The sequence below is a fragment of the Ovis canadensis genome, chromosome 24 (assembly GCF_042477335.2).
Source record: "Ovis canadensis isolate MfBH-ARS-UI-01 breed Bighorn chromosome 24, ARS-UI_OviCan_v2, whole genome shotgun sequence".
NCBI lineage: Eukaryota > Metazoa > Chordata > Mammalia > Artiodactyla > Bovidae > Ovis > Ovis canadensis.
The window spans coordinates 45,751,802-45,774,857 of NC_091268.1; the positions used below are offsets into that span (position 1 = coordinate 45,751,802).

The 23,056-nt window shown below is 39.9% G+C and overlaps 1 protein-coding gene and 1 pseudogene across 2 annotated transcripts in view; both read right to left on the reverse strand.

Moving 5' to 3' along the window:
* AUTS2 (activator of transcription and developmental regulator AUTS2) overlaps window positions 1-23,056 on the reverse strand; it is a 1,204,224-nt gene that overhangs the window by 782,746 nt on the left and 398,422 nt on the right. The gene's annotated exons all lie outside the window — the stretch shown is intronic.
* LOC138429679 (large ribosomal subunit protein eL38 pseudogene) lies at window positions 19,287-19,523 on the reverse strand (annotated as a pseudogene).

Here is a 23,056-nt window from a genome sequence, read left to right on the forward strand (position 1 = left end):
CTCCTAAAATTACTCTCATCTGTTTCACTGAGACCTGTCTGCCCATGAAATTAGTCTTGATTTATGTATACATTCTTATCTAAACACAGTCTTATCTAAATACAGTTTATAACCCTCTTTTGTAGTCTAGTCACTAAAGTTTCTCTTGAGGTATTATATAAAGACATCACAGATAACAGGGATAGAGGGAAAAGTTCTTAAAGATCTCTGACTTACATTTTTCCTTTACGGGTCATCATCCTTTTAATTGTACAGAAGCTATATTTGGTTGGCCTGGATTTGCAGCAGAATGGACACCCAGACAGATTTAATTCAGAATCTATCCCCTAGTTTAGAGTCTCATGTTAGTATGTTTCTTATTTCACTTGGAAATCAATTCAATGAATTTAAAGAGTGTTTAGTTTTAATCCATTTTGAGTTTATTTTTGTGTGCGGTGTTAGAAAGTGATCTAGTTTCATTCTTTTACAAGTGGTTGACCAGTTTTCCCAGCACCACTTGTTAAAGAGATTGTCTTTACTCCATTGTATATTCTTGCCTCCTTTGTCAAAGATAAGGTGTCCATATGTGTGTGGATTTATCTCTGGGCTTTCTATTTTGTAAAATAAACTCAAAATGGATTAAAGATCTAAATGTAAGATCAGAAACTATAAAACTCCTAGAGGAGAACATAGGCAAAACACTCTCAGACATAAATCACAGCAGGATCCTCTATGATCCACCTCCCAGAATACTGGAAATAAAAGCAAAAATAAACAAATGGGATCTAATTAAAATTAAAAGCTTCTGCACAACAAAGGAAAATATAAGCAAGGTGAAAAGACAGCCATCTGAATGGGAGAAAATAATAGCAAATGAAGCAACTGACAAACAACTAATCTCAAAAATATACAAGCAACTTATGCAGCTCAACTCCAGAAAAATAAACGACCCAATCAAAAAATGGGCCAAAGAACTAAATAGACATTTCTCCAAAGAAGACATACGGATGGCTAACAAACACATGAAAAGATGCTCAACATCACTCATTATTAGAGAAATGCAAATCAAAACCACAATGAGGTACCACTTCACACCAGTCAGAATGGCTGCGATCCAAAAATCTGCAAGCAATAAATGCTGGAGAGGGTGTGGAGAAAAGGGAACCCTCCTACACTGTTGGTGGGAATGCAAACTAGTACAGCCACTATGGAGAACAGTGTGGAGATTCCTTAAAAAATTGCAAATAGAACTACCTTATGACCCAGCAATCCCACTTCTGGGCATACACACCGAGGAAACCAGAATTGAAAGAGACACATGTACCCCAATGTTCATCGCAGCACTGTTTATAATAGCCAGGACATGGAAACAACCTAGATGTCCATCAGCAGATGAATCGATAAGAAAGCTGTGGTACATATACACAATGGAGTATTACTCAGCCGTTAAAAAGAATTCATTTGAATCAGTTCTGATGAGATGGATGAAACTGGAGCCGATTATACAGAGTGAAGTAAGCCAGAAAGAAAAACACCAATACAGTATACTAACACATATATATGGAATTTAGGAAGATGGCAATGACGACCCTGTATGCAAGACAGGGAAAGAGACACAGATGTGTATAACGGACTTTTGGACTCAGAGGGAGAGGGAGAGGGTGGGATGATTTGGGAGAATGACATTCTAACATGTATACTATCATGTGAATTGAATCGCCAGTCTATGTCTGACGCAGGATGCAGCATGCTTGGGGCTGGTGCATGGGGATGACCCAGAAAGATGTTCTGGGGAGGGAGGTGGGAGGGGGGTTCATGTTTGGGAATGCATGTAAGAATTAAAGATTTTAAAATTTAAAAAATAAAAAACTAAAAATTAAAAAAAATAAAATAAAATAAAATAAAAAAAAAAAAGAGTGTTTAGTTTTAGTTTAGTGAATGTTGCTTCCAATCCTATAACCAAATTCCAAAAATAAATAAATAAGTAAAACACCATTCATAAATCTTTACTGTGGACCAGGAAGTTTTCTAAGTGCTTTGCATTAACCAACTCATTGCCCACACTTTACAGATAAGGTCATCAAGGCCAGTGAAGTTGAGAAAGTGGCTCATGGTCACATGATTGACAGGGAGCAGGCTCCAAATCCTGGAACCTTCTCCTTCCTTTCATCAACATACCATCTCTTCACACAGAAACAGAGTGACACAGATCCATTCTGATCTCCAGAAAGGAATTTAAGGAAACGACATTCACCAGGAAGACCACCTGCGAGGAACTAGCGAAGCTATCATTTGGCTTTAAAGTGACACAGTTGTCAATGATCTCACTGAACTCAAGTTTCTCTGTTTCTCCAATGGATTGGAAATAAAGATCCATTCATCATCAGTGATAATGATCTAATAAAAACACACACTGAAGTCAAAGTGCATCAAGAAATTATCTGTTAGAGGGTTGCCTGTACAAATGCTTAGTTAGTTAAGAGTTAATCAGTAAAAGGCAAACCATTCAGCACTACACCCACAAGGAATGTTACTTCTCAGGTCTTTCACTCCTTTAACTCAATGGCTGTCTTGCTTAACTATCCTCTTTGAAGTGATTTATTGAATCATGAAGGCGTTAAAATCTATTAGCCTAACACCCACAAAAGTTCAGGGAACAGCATCTGTGTCATAAACAGTAACAAGCAGAGGTTTCTCCCAGATACTACCTACAGATTTCCTCATCAGTCCTGGATTTTGGACAGCTGTGAGATTCTCCTTCAATTCAGTTACTAGCAACTCTTCCTTTCCTCTGCTGTTTTGACCAATTATGGCAGATTGGGAAATATGTCGTCTAGTGGCCTCTTCTTATATCAATATTTGATTGCTCTCCACGTAAAACATGCCATTAAGTCAATCAGAAATTGACGCTCACCCACAAACACCTTTTAAACAAGTCAAATTAAGATAAAGGTCCATGCTTTTTGCCTCTGTGAAACTGGGACACTAAACCAGACATTAATGTCAGCTTACAGATTAAATGTCATTGAAGGCAATTTGTCACCCCACACATTTATCTCAAGCTAATAATTAGCGAAAGGTCAGAGATAAACCTGTGTATCTGAATCCACATTCCCTTTCCTTCAGGATGCAAAGCAAGGCCGAAGGCGGTATGCAAATTTGGGTAATCTTAAATCAACAAGCCAATTTTGAAAAATTCAACAAGAATTAAATACAAGGTGGGGGCGAGGCGGGGGCAGGGGCGGGGGCAGGCAGTGACCCAAGAAAATGCAGACCCAGGAGCACAGGGAAGAATATGCTGTAAGCCCTTAAGTTCTGGGCATCACAGCTTCATGAAATCACTTTTCCTGTCTATTCTCCCCCTGACCCATCTCATAGCTTGACCCTTTCCACATTAGTTTACCACAGTCAATATGTGAAGCACTTCTGTTCTGTCTGGATGCTGCCATGTAGAAAATAAAGTTCCAAGAGTAATGAATTTGGGGTGCCCAGTCTGGAGTAGTGGAAGGGGCCTTTTCAATCCAATGAGAAAAAAACCTCATCTCCCTTGCTCCTCCTTCCCTCTCTTTCAGCTTCACACTTCTCAGAACATAACCTTCCAATAAAGAGAAAATATTTTAAAAGCTGGTTAATTCTGATAGACATAAAATCCAGTTAATTCAGAGAAAAATTTCCAATGGATGACCTTAAGAGAAGCCAGAAACTGTTCTACAGCATTTTCAGTTGGGAAAAAATTCATGAGGGTGGGGACAGAGGGTGCAAGAAAGAAGAAAGGGAAGTGGGAGCCACCCATGAGAATTCTGGCTAAGGTAAAAAGGCATGGACTCTACCCTTTGGAGCCCTCAAGACTCATTCAACAACAACAAAATCTATTCTGATGTGCAACATACTGTGAATGTAATAACAAACTACACATAGTCACTGCATGAACTAACAGTCTCTCATCTGAGGAGTTGAAACAACAGCTGATTGCTGTAGAATGTTTAAACTGCCAACTTTCAGGAAACTCTAGGTAGCAGATCTTAAGAGATGCCCTTGAGCCCTGTGGGGATGCAGGCAAGAATGGAAGTAGGGTTTCTTCAAAAGATAACTCCACAGTCTTGGTTTCCTGACATGCCACTCCATTAAGTGCCTCTCTAAAACAATGCTTAGTTTCAGTATGGGGAGAGGTTTAAGCGGGTGCAGGAACCTGGCAAAAGCTCTGCGTAGAGGAGTGGAATCTCAAGTAGGTGACATGTCCTATGTATCAATGAGTCTCTGTGTTTGGCAAAGAGTAGACTTTCACAAATAATTTTGGAAGAACTGCTCCACAATCAAGGTGAACTAACAGTCTCTTTTACCTCCCTCCTTTATCCATCATGGACATACACTGATTTAGTGTGTGTCCAGTCGGAACATGACTAAACTGAAGGAAAATCCAGTGTTAGAACTAAGCGATGGGGTATTCTGGTAAACTGATGAGATTCATCAGAGGAGGAGCTGTTATAGAACCAATGGAATAAGAGATCCAAAATATGTTGCTGTATGCCCCACGAATCACATGAAACCATATGTGAATTTTTTATATCAACAAATCATCTGGTAACAATAACAATAATACTGACATCCAAAGAACAGTCATACATGTCCGGTACTAGTCTAAAAGTTTAACTATTATGAACTCATTTAACTGTCTCAACAGCTCTATCAGGCAGGTGGTTTAACTAAATTCGTCAAGGTAACAGTGACAGTAACAGAGCAAAGGCTGAACCAACCCAGAAGCTCCAACTTCAGAGTCTGTGTTCAAACCACTACATTACACCTCAACTCTTCTCTTACTAAGAATGTTATTGACCCATCAATGAAAATAAATGTAAATGAAGTTAGGCAAACCAGTGTATAACAGAAAAAGGGGGGACAACCACAAAAACTATTTAAAGTTAAGACTTAATTAAGACTTCTTTCTTCTACCATAAACAACTCACCAAAGCAAATTGCAAGTAGATCTCATGTCATATTAGAATATACCACAAATTAAGTCAGATTTATTGAGCACTACTTGCTATTTACAAGGAATCTGATTATGAAAAACTTAGAAAACCAGGGATCTCTTTTGCAGAGAAGAGAGTCAATGACATACAGAAGAGATTTGAACAGAAAAAAAGAAAAAGAAAAATCACTGAAGTTTCAGCCGCAGCTTGGCTATAATAAGTTATCTTGAACAGTCATTTCTCTTTTATGGCTCTCAGTTTCCTGACTTATAAAATCAAGAGGTGAAAGCAGGTCCCTGGTATACTCTTTAGCCCATATAAGGTGCGGTTTTTGTGAAATCCAGATGCTTGCTGATTTTAAGGACGACTAGTCCAGCTGCACTTTATTACACTGAATATGCTTTATTTAATCCCTTCAACTGTGAATGTACAATTCAGCACACAAAGCAAAAAGGAAGATATAAAGGATGGTAGTTACAGAAAAAATTTCAAAAGGATACTATACTGAGAAACTTCATGGACAGCCCCCAAAAGGGGTTAAAAAACATACACACACAAAACTATTTCCAGATATAGGAACTAAACTGGGAAAGTGATTTGCATTTCTATGGGAGGTTTAATGATGGTTTGATGTGGGGAGGCTGCATGAAACAGAGACCAAGGAACTGAAAAGAACATTGGGGGAAAAAACAAAACAAAACTTAGATTCTATTCTCAATCTTCCTTGCCGGCTCTCAGGATGAATTCTGAAGAGTCAATTAACCTTCTCATTCCTGAATTTATTTCCAAATTGTCCACTTCACCCTTGCAAATAATTCCAAATGGGATCAGTTAAAAAAAAAAATTAAAAGAAGAAAAAAAAAATCACATAATTGAGTGTTTCCCAGTTCTCATTCTAAAGACTGACTTCCGTAGGCATTTCAGCTGTGATGGCCAATTTGACTTTACTAGAGAAAAAAAATCTGGAAATACTTGTATATGAACAGAAAGCCTTCTGTGGTTGAACAGGCCATAGCAGCCCCAGGAGAGATGCTCCAGCTAACCCTCTGCAGGGCACAGAACCACCTCTGAAGCCTATACGTGGAATCCTTGTTTGCACAAGTCACGTGCATTCGGCCTTTCGTGAAATGACAGCATGAAGCTCAGAGGAACGCCACTGTGCCCTGCAGCTGTGGCCAAGACTGCAATGTTTAAAGGTTACAGTGATTAAGCACTGTGATTAATTTAGTCTCAGCAAAATCAATTCCACTCAACCACAAATCTCTAATTTACATACCGGAGCAAGCTAAACTTGATTCTGATCAATATAATTTGAAGTGTATGATAATCTCCCATCCTCCTGTTCCCAACCTCTCCATCTCCCCATAAAGAAAGGTTTTATTGGGAAATCACAGAAAAATAAAATTTACGTTCATTTTGCAAAAGTTAACACAATTTTTGATTAGCCTAAATATTATTTTATGTCCTTGACTTGGCCTTGTTTCAAGCAGTGGAATGCACTGAACTTTAACCCAGATTGCTGCATAATGCTAGAGACACAGAAATCTCCTAGAAGTCAAGGCTTTATATCATTGCCTCAGCAGTCTCTATCATACATACCAGCTCAGAAACAACATCAGACTATGTCATGTTTACTGGTGTATCATACACATTTCTATAAAAATATCAAAAAGTTTGTCAATGAAATGTACTTGACATTACTTTCCATTCTCTCCATGGTGGGGCCACACAATGTGTGAAGAGAAAGGAATGAAAGGACAGAAGCAAATGAAATGACACCCTGTTCATAGTCCTTCGCTGACCAATCATCAAGAATTCCTGGCTTCTGTGTGCATTCCCCAGACCAACTTCAGCCCACAAAAGCTACCAGAATGGTTCACCTTATAGTCACCTCTCCATCCCCAAAACCTCCACTAGAACTACCGACCACACAATCCTAATCGTTAAATGAAAAAAATATTACTAAAAGGAGGCCAAGGTAATATACAGAAGGAAATATAGAAACTCCACCCCTCAGTCAATTACATGTCACTAAGTTAACACAGAATATTTCTGTCAAAGTGATCCTCTTAAAATGAGGGTCACTTCGCTCACTTCTTTCTGATTTTAATATAACAAGTCACCTCTATTACCTAGAAAACATTTCCTTGACCATTAGAACAACTGTCTATTCTTTTCTCCTTTCTTTAATTTAATAACTGATTTTAGAGTGTGAGTTCTGCTTTTCCTTAAAGTCTTTGTATAGTTCTCTTAATATATGGAGATCTGTCTTCCATGCTTCTGAAATTTTTCTCCCAAAAGGAAGCAACTGTAACACTCTGAAACTAAGTAGTCCTGTTTCAGCTCCCCAGCTGCAATAATTACAAATATGGACATTACTCTGAATTTAAAATTTGAGTTTTGAACAACTGCAGGCAGGGAGATTGAGAATTCAACCCTCTGTGTCTAAACACAAGGCAAAAAATGATAACCCGTTGATGCTGAAAAACATCAATATTTACAGAATAAAACTGAGACAGAACTACAATAGAGACATTTGCCTCAGCCATGGACACTTAATGCTTTAATAATTTTGCCTAAAAGGAGACACGGGTAATTCATTTGAGAATGAAATTTCATTTTGTTTGGTGTATTATTCATAGTCAGCTGCATATTATTTCTTTGCACGAACTGTGAATCAAGAAGAAAATCCTCTCACAACATGGATTGTGTCACTTCAACTAATTCTTTTCTTATTATCCTTCTAAAGCTTCTGGTAAAAGGACTCTGCCATTTATTGAGGAGATTATCATACTATGTTATCTATAGTGGTTACAAATGTGAACTCAGAATTCAGATACATCTGCCCTTAAATTCCAACTCAGTCACTTAACAGTTGGGAGATTTTGTACAATTATTGAACCTCAACTTTTTTGCACTTGCATCTTTAAAGGTGGTGATAATGACAGTACCCAGTTCACTCAATTTAATGAGGGCTAGAGGACGACAGAAGATGAGATGGCAGGATGGCATCACCAACTCGACGGACGCGAGTCTGAGTGAACTCCGGGAGTTGGTGATGGACAGGGAGGCCTGGCGTGCTGCAATTCATCGGACTGCAAAGAGTCAGATACGACTGAGCAACTGAACTGAACTGAACTGAACTGAACTGAAGCGAGATCATTTCTTCAGTGACAGTATCTGGCTCATGGTGAGCACTGAACAAAATTGTTCAGTTCTTATTGTTGACCATTCTCATCAGGCACTGTCATGGGAACAGGGGATATAAGGACAAGTTAAGACTGCCTTCTCAGCTGAGATAGCCATATGAGCTCTTGCCCAGGAAAAACACAAATGTAACACAGGACTCTGGGGGGAGTCCTCAGGGGAGAGCAGCCACCAAATTTCATCTCTTCACATTTAACCTAGTGCTGCTTGGTTACAATAAAGCAAATGACAACTGCTAGTACCACAACAGCTGGATACAAGAACCCCTAAGAGACGTAAAAGAAACACTGTGTTCATAATTTTCAATTTCTGATAAAATGGTAACGGTTTAGTCCTGCATAAACCATGGCTGCCTCAAAAGAAAGACACCACATAACAATAAGCACCTTGTTTGAAAAGTCTGTGTTTGGAGTTATCTGCAGGAACAAGCCCTGGGAAGCTATCCACACTGGTTCCACTGCACCAGGTAGATCACATGCTGGGCAACATAATCTGAAACTTCCTGTGCCAACACTAGGGCAAGAACACCTACCGAACAAGACACTTCAAGCCATCATCTTCCTACAATCGCCTATCATCCAAAGAGGCATGTATGTCTGTACACAGGCGCAAAAGAAGTAAAAGGCCCTGTGTGTCAGTGAGCACATGAGAGAACTACTGAAAAATCAGAGAGCAAGAGGAAATAATTCAGTACTTAGAAGAAAAGCAAGCGAAACTAAGTCCAATACTGAAATCTTGATTAACTGAACACATACACTTAGAGAATTGGACAAAACACTGGAGTAAACAATGACACATGAGAAGATCTCGATCATTTCTGAGGAGGAAGGTTTGGTGTTTAAGTTCTCTTTTTTCCACCATCAAAACCATCCCTGGAAAACAAAAGCACAAGAGATAAGAGGAACGATTTTGCTTGGATATAGGCCTTTCCTTTTTAATCCTCCTTAATTAGTTAAGAGCAATGCCTCACTTGGTACTTCACTGGATTTAAGATGTTTGTCTCTCTAAGCTCCTGTTTAACCTGGAGCAGAGAGAGGGCTTCAGTTTACAGTCAAGTCTTCCATGGGGAACAATATCTAACTAGAATCTCGTAATAATTTGCTTGTATTACTTTCGTTTCTACAGTTATTGTCTTACAGCAAGTGATACTTGCCATCTATTACAGAGACATAATATTCTTTTTAAATAAATTTGTTTAGGCAAAAAAGAAAAACCATAACTAGTTAGTTGAAAAAAATCTGCTGAGTAAGTAACTGTAGAGATGGAACTCCAAAATGGCAAGAGCTGAGGGAGACAATAGGGGGTCCTTGGCTAATATAGTTATTACTTCATGGCAAATAGATGGGGAAACACAGAAACACTGACAGACTTTATTTTCTTGGGCTCCAAAATTACTGAGGATAGTGACTGCAGTCATAAAATTAAAAGATACTTGCTCCCTGGAAGAAAAGCTACAACAAACCTAGACAGTGTATAAAAAGCAGAGACATCACTTTGCCAACAAAGATCCATAGTGTGAAAGCTATGGTTTTCCCAGTAGTCATGTACAAAATGTGAGAGTCGGACTGTAAAGAAAGCTGATTGCTAAAGAATTGATGTTTTCAAACAGTGGTCCTAGAGAAGACTCTTGAGTGTCCCTTGAATAGCAAGGAGATTAAGCCAGTCAATCCTAACGGAAATCAACCCTGAGTATTCACTGGAAACTCTCATACTTTGGCAACCTGAATGCAAAGAGCCGACTCACTGGAAAAGACCCTGATGCTGGGAAAGACTGAGGGCAGGAGGACAAGGGGGTGAGACAGGATGAGATGGCTGGACGGCATCACTGACTCAATGGATATGAGTTTGAGCAAACTCCAGGAGACGGTGAAGGACAGGGAATTCCAGTGTGCTACAGTCCATGAGGTCACAGAGCCGGACAGGACGTGAAAGACAAGAAGAAACTGAAAGCTCTCTCCACAGTTCATCCTAACTATGTCCATCTCCCATTCTGCCTTCCATGGGTCAACACTGACTTTCATTAAGTCAGTCAAATGTGGAAAAGTGAGGTTCCTAAAAGAACTATTCAATCCAATAGTTCTCCCTCTGCATGGGGGAATTTAGGAGAGCTGGAAGTGATATTTGCTTTAGCAGAATTCCCAGTTCCCACATTAGAGATCCTTCTCATCTCTGCTGGCTGCTCTCAGTTTAACAGGATATGAATTTCAGGAGACCGGATTTATTTTCCCAACCTAAGTTAGTCCTCGAGGTTTAGACAGTCAGTAAATTGTTGCCACCAGCTTTAGGAAAGAAAGCAAGTTTTCAGTAACAGAAAGATTAATAATCAAATCAATGTTCACTGCATCACAGGTAGGTACAATTGCAAGCCTGTGGCAAAAATAATTTTTCAGTTTCCAGCTGCATCTCCACATTTCTACCCCTTGCTGCACCAAACTTTAAAGAGAACTAAATTCTTCCAGTTTCATCCAGTAGAGTGTTTTCCCTGAAACGTGCTAATGTCTATGAAAAGCAACCATATGGAAATTTCCTGTATGAAATATTCTTTCTCCTAATTTCTCCATGCCCACAAAACACATACATATACACACAATCCTATTCACCAGCACTTAATTCTCTATAACCCAAGCTCTGCAAAATCCTTTTGTTAAACTACCACTTGTTTGATTTTTTTTTTATCCCATAGCAGAAATACCTTAAATTGTAAATACAACTCAGTTAACTGATCTGAAAAACCATCATCACATGGGCAAAAAATTTTGTCTCAGTGTCAGCAGGGAGTGCTTTCAGATATTAAGCTTAATCTGATCTTCCTGATTACAAAGGTAAAGTCAAGTCTTCTAACACCATTAATGGACAATCACCTGTAAAGGATGCTGACATGACTATTTTCATTGTGCCCCTGGACATTGCCTCTCCCTCCTAACACAGGGATTGACCCACAAAGGAAAGGGATGTGGGTAACAAGCTAAGGGAACGATCAAGGGAGAAGTGGAAAAGGGGAGGCTGAGGACAAAGTAAAAGCCAGTGAGACAACGAAGGGATGTGAAGACAAAACCAAGTGTGGAAAACTCTTTAATTTCTGGCCTCTCAAAACCATAAAGTCCTGTATTTTTACATGACTTGCCCTGGAAAATGGATGTTAAGAATCATTTGCGAGTTAAACAATAAACTGACGTGTTCATAAAGAAGGTCTCTTTGCAGAAGTAAGCAAGGAAATGAGGGTAGAAATGAGGGAGCAGAACAAGGGAGAAGGAAATTACAAGGAGGAGAAGAGACATGGTTGGCTCCAGCTTTGCTCTGTCCAGATTCACTTCCGCAAGCACACCAGGTGGAGGCCAATTCCAGAACTACGCATTATTTCATCAGCCAAAATGGCTGAGTGACCTTTTCTATCCTCAGTGTCCCCTTCACTCCCCTGCCAAGCTTTAGTCATGGTTGAAAATAGGGCCCTTGGGAAAAATCTTGCCTTTTCCTAATTTCAGGTCAATGTCTAAATAGCCTTTGCTCCTATTAATGTTTTAAAGAATTACCTCCAGTAAGATTTACTTAGTAATCTGGCAGACATTTACATATAAAAACAAAATTAAGTATGTGTGAAAAATTACTCAAGTAACTAAAGCAAATCTCCTCCGTGGCCGTCCAACAATGGCTTTGATCCCTAGAACTGAGCTGGTCCTTATAAACTTTTCCTCCCAATTTCAAAATTTTGTTTCCTGAGCACCACTGAATGGATATATCATGTTTGGAGATTTTGGAGGGTATCCAGTTTGGGTATAATTTAAGATCTTTACATAGAATCAAAAGAAGATTTCAGTGATGCATAACAAACATACTCTGATCCCACCTCAGGACAGTATAGATAATGCAAAATCTCAGTGGCTGAAAATAACAAAGGTTTATTTCTCATTCACACTACCTGTCTATTACAGGTCAGTAGAGGTTCTCCTATTCACAGTCATTCAGGAATCCAAGCTGATGGTGTGACTGACATCATGAATATTAACTAACTCTTACAGAGAAGAAAGGGGCTTCACAATGGCTCAGAATAAAGAATCTGCCTGCAATGGAGGAGATATAGGAGATGAAAGTTTGATCCCTGGGTCAAAAAGATCCCCTGGAGGAGGAAATGGCAACCTACTCCAGTATTCTTACCTGGAAAATACCATGGGCAGAGAAGCCTTGTGGGCTACACTCCAAAGGGTTGCAAAGAGCTGAGCATGTCTAGTGACTAAACATACACACACAGAGGAAAAGAGAATACACACCCAAGAGAGTACACACCCAGAAGTCATGCTCACATTTTATTAGCAAAACAAGTCATATGGCTTCCCAAAGTTAAAGGAGCCAGAGAAGGCCATGTGACCAGAGAGGAAGGCAGAGACAGAAGAGCTGAAATATCTGCAGATAGCCTTCATGACTACCAAATACGTGGTACTACCCTGAATACAACTGAATATGAAATTTCCAAAATACTAGCTATAAACTGAAATGCAAACTTCTTATCCTATTCCATAAGATTACGAGGAAAAGACCATGCTTAGCAATCTGAGGGCAGAAGACAAATTTGACAACTCTGTCTCAAGTATCATTTACTTTCAACTGACCTAAGACAAATGAAGACTGCTTCTTCTTTTAGTTAAAACTATCCTTCATTACAGATGAAATATACCTTAAAAAATAAAGCTTGCAAATAATACATCTTTGTTACTTACCATCATATACCACTGAACAGGGAAGTACCTGTTAGTCCCTAGGGAATAATAAAGACAAAGCCATACATTTGAATAGTACTTCACAGTTGAAAAAAGATATTTTGACAGGTCATTTTAGGTAGGCACCTTAACTACAATTTTTCAATATTTTAAAGGTGAACAAGGTAGATATGCAAATCTCTCTCTCAAAAAAAAAAAAAAAAGAAAGAAAGAAACAGAAAGGCTTGGAACCAACCCAGTCAAAATACCACCAACTCAGCTCTCATGAGAGCTAAGCTAGAGGCCAGTTTCACAACTTACAAATCCTGTGGCTGAGGGCAAAGACTTTATAGTACAAGTCTCATTTTCTTCATATGTAAAGTAGATATAACACCTTGGACCAAGTTACATCATAGGGTTATCATTAAGATTGAATAAAAAAGTACATCCCCAAACACTTTCAGTACTGTAAAACAAGACTCAAAAATAAGGGGGCATCATTTTGATTATAGAAGAGCCTTACTACTGGTTGCTGCCCATACTAATACATGTATAAAATCACAGAAGGAAAGGCAAGAGGCACTTTCTTCTTTAAATAAAATCAAAGTTTTGGGATCACCTAGGTTACTATTAAGGTTACTACTAGGTTATTTGCTGCAATTCAGAAAGAAGAATATAGCCCTCTTGTGTGTCAACCAATGTTATGTCTAACCTCAGTGCTTTAAGCAAATTATTCATTTGCCACAAATTCAGAACTTTCTACAATACTGTAATAAAACACGGATATGGTTTTTGTCATAGTTTCCTGACATAAAGCTTCTAAATGCCTTGGAATTCCTGAGTGATAGGAGTGTTACTTGGGTTTGGTTCTGAAACAATTTCTGCAGATGCCCGAACAGCCTCAGGAGGATGGGAGGCTGGTTGTCAAAAAGACAAGGCATGAGAACAGGGTTGGAACTTTCAGCTGTACCTATCCCCACCTCCAATTTAGGGGAGAGAAGGATAGCTGGAGATCTTCACACCAACTGTCAGCGATTTAACAGATCACATGATGTACTAAACCTTCCATAAAATACTCTCAAATGACAGGGTTCAGGAAGTTCAGGGTCGGGAAACACACTGAGGTGCTGGTAGAATGGCCTACCTGGAGAGGGTGTGGAAGCTCTCCATCTTTACTTCCCTTTTCCTGACTTGTGCACCCCTGCCCCGTACCTGTTCCAGGCATCGTTTCCACTTGGCTGTTCCTCAGTTGTATCCTTTATACTAAACTAGCAAGAAAAAATAGCCTAAAACAAATGGTAACAGGTAAAAGAAACAAATATATAATAAAGTACACCACAGAACAGTGAAATATATAATACAAGGTAATTTTTAAATGGATTCAAAAAACAAACAAAAAAGGATTACCTATCAACAATAAAATAAAGCCAGGGTCTCACCTCAGGTCATATATTAAAATAAATTCCAGATATGAATTAAAGAGTTGGCTACAAGTAATAAAACCATAAAATAAAGGAAAATACAAGCTAAAATTGATGATATGTGGAAGGGGTATACAGAAAAAAATATATGGACATGTACATACTTAAAACAGTCATATAAGTAGTTTGTTCAAAAATAAGAAAGTAAGTAGCAGAAGGAAACATTTTAAACCAATGAGATGAAGGGTTAACATATTTGATGTATGGTAAATTTTCCAAAAAATTTAACTAGTCAACAAAAGCAGTAGGACAGAAGAATTTACAGATGAAATACAAACGATCAATAACACATGAAAAATGTCCAGTCTTTCTAGTAAGAAAAGGGATATGGAAAAAGTGAGTGATCATTCACTTCAAACATCTATAAAGGTAAAGCACATCTGGTGATATCTGAGGGTAGCAAGACCACAATAAGCAATCTTATGAATGTGGAAAATATGAACTGATGAAAAAAAAAAAATCTTACAGGGCTTCCTTGGTGGCTCAGTGGTGAGGAATCTGCCTGCCAATGCAGGAGACACAAATTCAATCTCCAACCTGGAAAGATCCACCATGCCTCGAAGTTACTAAGCCCCTGAGCCACAACTACCATCGAGCCTGTGCTCCAGATCCCAGGAGCCACAACTATTGAGTCCACGAGCTCTAGAGGCCGTGCTCCACAACGAGAGAAGCCACCACAACGAGAAGCCTGCACACAACTAGAGAGTAGCCCTCGCTCGCTGCAGCTAGAGGAAACCCAGCACAGCAGCCCGCTCCCCCTCCCCCCACAAGAAACCTGAGGCAAGATGTACCAAATGTCCTAAACGTACTCAGACTTTTAAAGATGGACAAATAGTAAACAGCATGAGTTTCAGGGACAAACCATCCAGATTCAAGTCCTGACTTCTTCACCTTACATGCACTTTGTGACCCTGGGCAAACTACATGGTGTTCCACTGCCTCCGCTTTACTCATGTCTAAAATATAGATAAATTCATTCTTGCTTTTTGGATTAATGGGCTTCCCAAGTGGTGCTAGTGGTAAAAAACCTGCCTGCGATGAAGGAGACCCAGGTTTGGGAAAATCTCCTAGAGAAGGGAATGGCTACCCACTCCAGTGTTCTGGCCTGGAGAATTCCATGGACAGAGGAGCCTAGAGGGCTACAGTCCATGGGCTCACAGAGTTGGACATGACTGAGAGACTTTCACTTTCAATTTCACTTCTAGACTGATATGAGAATTGAAATGTGCAATGTGTGTAAAACATGTACTACAGTGACTGCTATATAGTAAATGTTGGATGAAGTTAGTTATCACCATTACATCACCACTATCACTACCACCAAACCCACCCTAACAAATGACCAAAGCATTTTGTTCTGGTGTACAAGAGGAATACATATACCATGATCCTGTCTACAAGGAAACATATAAAAGGTAAGAGTGATCACTCCAGAATTACAGACAATTTTACTTCTATAACAGATTTGTAAGTTTTCTACAAAGAGTATGTTACTTCTTGGAAAAACAGCTATCATTCTGAGAAAAAGAAGGGAGACGCTCCATACTTGCAGTTGTTATTTTTACTTTGTAATGATAAATGCAATAAAATTAAACAAAACCAAAGTTGTTTCCAATGATTATCTCCTCAATGTATCTATCTATTCAGGCATCCTGCATTTCTAAGTTCTGATCCTCACTAAGGAACCCAAGAAAAATATTTAAATCAATAGGTATAAAGAGAGCAATTGAAGATAAATATCTAGCCCTCTGAAATGATAGTAGAGTAGACCCTTGAACAATGTAGGAATTAGGGGCATCGACACATTCCCCACCTTCCCCACCCCTAAGCACAAAGGCAAAAATCCAGGTGTAACTTTACAGTCTGCCATCCTTATCGGCGGTTCTGCATCCATGGATTTAACCAACCACGGATCATGCAGTACTGTGGTACCTACGTATTAGAAAATATCTGCTAATCGGTAGACCTGCAATATTCCAAACTCTGTTGTTCAAGGGGCATCTGTACATCACCTGTGCCCAATTCTACTTAGCTAAAATCTAGGGAGGGAAATAAGGATGTTAGAACTCCTATTCTGGGTTCAGAGTACACAAAGCACGATCAGAAATCGTACGGAGACAAAGGTAGCAAAGCTGACTCTTCACCTCTTCCCTTTTTTGGAGTGAAACTTCGGAAACAAAAGGGCTGCCCTGGCAGAGGTGAGGTTTCTATAAGGCATCTCCACAAGACATGAGAGAGCATGCTGTTAAAAGCCTCCACCGGATCCCCTCTGCTTCCTTCAGACTCAGCTAACAGGATGGAGTGGGTGACGGGGGTGTAAAGTAAGTGACGGGGGTATAGGATCATTCTATAGAGGTACCACACAAGCAAGCTCCTTTAGAACTGGGGGGAGCATTATCAAAGCTCTTGTACCATCTGTCTGTGGAGGGAAGAGGGAAAAAAACACAACACAACAGCAGCTGGTGCAAGAAGTAGCAAGATGTTGGTCCTGGAAGTGACAAGATGGGAAATGACAGGAAACAGCTTTTCACTCCTCCAACAGCAAAAGAAGCGTGCAGCCTGTGTTCCAGTGTTTGAAAACCTCCAGATGCTGCCCTCGTCTCACATTTCCATATCTTTGTTCAGACAACATCTGAAAGCCTGCCTTTCTTTTTTTCAAGCACTCTCTTTCTTCAGAGGAACATACAAAGCTATCAAACAACAGGGCTTCTCCCCCTCCTTCTCTCTCCTACAGGCAATGTGGGATGAATTTTAAGTGTCACTGTGGAAGAAAAAAAAAATGTACAAACAGCATCATGTGAGCCTCTGTGAAACTTTTTCCAGTTGTTGATTTCAAGTAATACTTACCATGTGCTCTGGATTCCGTCATCTGGCAGATAAACTAACATTGGATTTGGAGTAGAACTTCTAAAGAGCTAAGGAATAAAATCTCCGTGATGATCAGAGTTTAGGGGATGGGGAGGCCCAGGAGTTTAATGACTACTTGGAAACAGTGGGAGGTGCTTCCTGAGCCACGGCCCTTGGCACTGCCACATGTGCACATTTCTCTAACTTTAAACTCTGGGTTTATGGAGTCAGAAATGTTCTAAATGATATACGCACAGCCCAATGTCAGAATTTCAAAGGACTGACATACAATGTTAATAAAATACTCTCACTTAGCGTTATCCCATGTGTTAAAGACACAAAACCAGTTTTCTTAGAACTCTGGAATATGCTCATAAAATATACTAAAATTATATTGGGTAAAATTTAACACTTCATTGGATGTCACAGATCATGTCTGGGCATTGCATCACTTCAGGCTCCATCAGCCTACGTGGTCTTGTGTGTAGACCCTCTGTTCTCCTTCATCAGGTCAGCTCAACCTTTACAACGCAGATTGGATTCCATCTCCAGAACGTTTCCCAAAGTTCCCTCTCTGAGAGAATGAGTCTTTCCCATGAACTCAAACAGTATTCACTGTTCAGTTTACAAGAAATAAAGCAAAATAAATATAGACTGGTCTTTCCATGTGCTGTTTAAACAAAGTCCCAAATTCATTTTTTATTTTTTTAATGGCTCACTATTGCCTACCACAACGTGTATATATTTTAGTCTGGGTTTGACATGCTGTGATCCCAACAGACACACCTGGATCCTTTATCTTCTTGTGTCCTCTTCAGTTCAGTTCAGTCGCTCAGTCATGTCCAACTCTTTGCACCCCACGGACTGCAGCATGCCAGGCCTCCCTGACCATCACCAACTCCCGGAGTTTACCCAAATTCATGTCCATTGAGTTGGTGATGCCATTCAACCATCTCATCCTCTGTCATCCCCTTCTCCTCCTGCCCTCAATCTTTCCTAGCATCAGGGTATTTTCAAATGAGTTAGCTCTTCACATCAGGTGGCCAAAATATTGTAGTTTCAGCTTCAGCATCAGTCCTTCCAATGAACACCCAGGACTGATCTCCTTTAGGATGGACTGGATGGATCTCCTTACAGTCCAAGGGACTCTCAAGAGTCGTCTCCAACCCCACAGTTCAAAATCATCAATTCTTCAGTGCTCAACTTTCTTTACAGTCCAACTCTCACATGCATACATGACCACTGGAAAAACCATAGCCTTGACTAGATGGACCTCTGTTAGCAAAGTAACATCTCTGCTTTTTAATATGCTGTCTAGGTTGGTCATAACTTCCCTTCCAAGGAGTAAGCATCTTTATCTTCCAAATTGCCGCTGCACATCCACACTACATATTTTAGGACTCTACAGGCTTTATACAAACTACTATCTGTTTTTGAAACACCTTCATTCTGACCTGTCAAAGTTCTATTTGCCCTTTAAGATAGTGTGCTAATCTGCTGTGTGATAACTTCAATCATGCATCAAACATAGACTTGTCCCTCAAGACATTTATATCATCTTGCCTCCGATTATGGGCTTCCCTGGTGGCTCAGACTGTAAAGCGTCTACCTGCAATGCAAGAGACCCAGGTTCAATTCCTGGGTCAGGAAGATCCTCTGGAGAAGGAAATGGCAATGCAGTCCAGCACTCTTGCCTGGAAAATCCCATGGACAGAGGAGCCTGATAGGCTACAGTCCATGGGGTCACAAAGAGTCAGACACAACTGAGCGACTTCACTTCACTTCTTCTTCCCACCCAGCTGACTCAGTGGTAAAGAATCCATCTGCAATGCAGGAGATGCAAGTTCGATCCCTGGATTGGGAAGTTCCCCTGGAGAAGGAAATGGCAACCTACTCCAGTATTCTTGCCTGGGAAATCCCATGGACAGAAAAGCCTAATGGGCTATAGTCCATGAGGACACAAAGAGTTGGACATGACTTAGCGACTAAATAATATCACCACCACCCTTGTTCATACCCAGCACTCTCCTTCTCCCTCAAACACACACACACACATCTTTTTAAAAAGAATTTTTTTAAACCATAATACAGTTCAAATCAGCACGCCTGGTTCATTTCAGCTCCTTCACTGCCCAACCAGGGGGCCAGGACTGCTTCAGCTTCTTGGCTTTCCCTTTGTCTGTGATGACCAAGGTATAAAGGTATCTGCTGAAGTGAACTTTAAATTTCCTGTTATTTTTATTTTCCTTGATCTTGACAGACCTAGCATTGTCTCACCTTGCTGTAAGCAGAAAGTCCTTTATTTCTTCAGTTTTGAGAGGCCAGGCAAAGAGGCACAAAGAGCACATGGCCAAACAATGAGCAGCAAGAACGGAGGAGAATGGATAAGCCTTCCTTACCCTCCCCAAAATGCTCCTTTAAGGATCAGGGCTGGATCTTACGTAGCTCAGAGCGTGCATGAAAGTTTTTAGATTGAAGTGACCTTTTATAAATTATAAACCGTGTTGCACTATATCATTATCAAAATGCTTCACTTACCCCAGGGCAAGAAAGAAAAGCAGCCACTCCAGTGATGCTGGGGAATACCAGAGGGGCTGTATTCTCTCCAAAAACCCAACTTGAATTCCTACAAGTCAGCATCCCTGAACTGCACATTTGACAAGGAGCCTTATTTAGCAACTGTTTCTTTTCTGCTTTTCTACCAATACCCAAGTTCCCTTAAGGGGAGTGGTCTTACAATCATTCACTCCATACTCCTTGACTTACCAAAGTTAAAACACAAGCAATGGTTAGAGGAGAGCAATCTATAACTGATGCATTTGGCTGTACCTTTCTCATCTTGACAGTCTGGAGTAACACTTTCTACAGAGGAAACCAGTACTGTTGTGGATAGAGATTTAGCCAACTGTGATCACTGGTTTGAGAGCCACTCAAAGCCCAACTGAGGTTGACTCCCCAACCTTCATTCTACCCTTCCCCTACTGTGTGGGGGCTTTGCCCTTGAGGACGTAACTCCAGCTCCAGGACTAGTTAAGCCCATCAAAGTCCTTTCATCCTCTCTGTCAGCAACTGGTCTGGAACTCAGACCTAAGTCAATCCATACATGCCAACCCAAAAGGACAGTTTTTTATGCTCATGCCCCAATTTGTCCAGAGACAGAGGGGAGATCTTTGACTCTGACTGGGAGAGAAGTAATTTTCCCTGCAATCTCTCTCAATCTCCCTGGCCAACACTCCCACATTTCCACAATTAGCTATGAGCAAAGCGTGAGGCCCCGACAGCCACTAATAACTATGCACAGATAGCTTAGGGACGCCGCTGATACTGTGAAAGAAAGCAGATGAAACAGAAAGAAATGAGGTCTCTGAGGACAGATACACACTAAGTCACTGAATTAACCTACCTGAGGCCCTCCCTACTTCTGGACTTGGGTGAGGTGACCCCATAAGTTTCCTTACTGGTTAAGCAAGTTTGCGTTAGGTTTTCTAACATTCATAGTTGAAAGCACCCTGACTTACACATTTCATGAAATTCTCTGTAATTAAAAAAAAATCCGCTTGATACTCATTTCAACTCTGTGCTTTAATTAAGAGCCATATAACAAAACTTAATTTTCACGTGATTATAATTTTTTCATTAGTTGACTGAACAAAATAAGATGCCAAACATAAATATGAAACGGCAACACATGAGATAACTCAATGAAATGATGCAGTCAGACAGCCAGCAGCTGGCCAGGGTCACGCAACATGTCATCACCAGAGCATCACCAGCTCAATGGACAGAAAACTGAGGAAACCGGGAGACAGGAAGCCTGGTGTGCTGACCAGGATCACGTAACATGTCATCACCAGAGCATCACCAGCTCAATGGATGTAAGACTGAGGAAACCAGGACACAGGAAGCCTGGTGTGCTGCAGTCTACAAGGTCGCAAAGAGTCTGACACGACTCAGCCACAGCACACCACCACCACCACCAAGGCATATAGAGCAAACAGGCTGGTTACAAAATTGTTCCTTTAACTGGTGTCTGCACTGCACAGTGTAGTGCCTGAATGTTAAACAGTACATAAAGATAAAAGCAAAACTGTGGGTTTGAACTCACCTGTTCAATCGGAGATAGAACTACTACAGAGGAATGCACTCTGGATGCTGAAGGCGTGCTAGGGTAGGAAAAAATGGGCACAGACCTGAAGACACTGATTCAACTTTCCCTCTACATTCAACTTTCTCCAAATCATCCTGAGTCCCAAGAGAATAAGCAATAAATCCTGAGACAATATGCCAGTTGCAACATTCAGACAGCAGCTCCCCTGCTCAATTTCAGGAACTCTCCTCTCCCCATGTGTGAAAAAGAGGAGCTGTATGTGTTCCCTTCTAAGGCTCCTTTCTGCTCTGAAATGCTGGACCACACAAGCAACCAGAGACTTGATTTTCTACTGTGTATGATAAGGATTTTGATCTTAATACTTATCTCGATACTTTTCCATAAATATTTATTAGGTGCCTACTATGTGTGAGGCAAAGGGCCAGGCCCTAAAGAAATGCTGAGATCAAGTATGTTCTTTACCTCCAGGGTATTACAGACCCTGGGGAAGGCTGCTATCAACATAAAAATCTTAGTGAACTAAATTAAATGCAAACACGTTACAAGGCAAAAAAAACCCTCAAGTCCCAGTTTTCCAGGATAAAAGTAATGAATTAGAATGATAATCTCTAAGTACCAGGTGAATTTTACAACTAGAAGGAACCTGTGCCACAAATCTGAATAAGATGTTGTAAGTGGGTAATAAAGAGCAGTTTCCAAACATCAATTTTAAAGGCTGCGCTTCTAAGCCTGCCAAAACCTCAGACTCATGATTCTCATCCTAGTTCATCTTTGCTATTTCTACCAATGAAGCATGAGAAACTCCGAAGCCCTTTCTTATCTGCCTTGCTGATCAATTTCATATCCCGTTAACCTTGAAACTTTTTCCAGTTCCTCCTTAACTAATTATTTTTTTCTAAACAGGAAGTATGCCATTTTTAAGTTCTGAATCTCTGATGGCTTACGGTATATGACACACACTCGGTAAGCAAAACATACATATGGGACGACATTTTTAAACTCATCACATGAGTTTGTTATGGGGAGGGAGGTGGGAGGGGGGTTCATGTTTGGGAACGCATGTAAGAATTAAAGATTTTAAAATTTAAAAAATAAAAAACTAAAAAAAAAATAAAATAAAATAAAAACTATAAAAAAAAGAATATGCAAAAAAATAAAAAAATAAACTCATCACATGATAATATATGCAAACTTCATACCTTACACCTTGAAAGTTGCTTTCTGTTAAGTTTCCTCAAACTTTCACGTGTCTACCAAGTTTTTCATACACGCTACAAGGACTTGTTCTTATAACTACTTAAATTTTTTTAACTTGACATTAGATAAGTTAAATGTCTTTAAAACCACTCTCTGAAAAATCCCTCTTTAAGTACAGTTTTACTTTCCCCTTGCCAAAGCAGCTTTTAAATCCAATGAATTTTCACAGCTATTTGGATCTTTTCAATTTTTAAGAATAGCAGTGATTTACAAATACACCAAAATGTGCAGAATGTGAACATTAGTACTATCTGATGCTGGGGAAAACTTACTTCAAATGTTCCTATCTATCCCCTCCTCCCCAAACATACACAAAACAGTCACACACCCACTACTTCATTCTACATTTCTATTAAGGTACTCAAAAACACCAGTAGTTTTACTGCCAAAGACACACTGCTGACTCACTACATGTGTCAGCTGAAAATCGTGTCTCCCCTCTGTTTTCTTATTTCATGGCTGGGTTTTGAACCTAAGTTTACCTAACCCTTACCTTTTCACCTTAATTTGGTCACT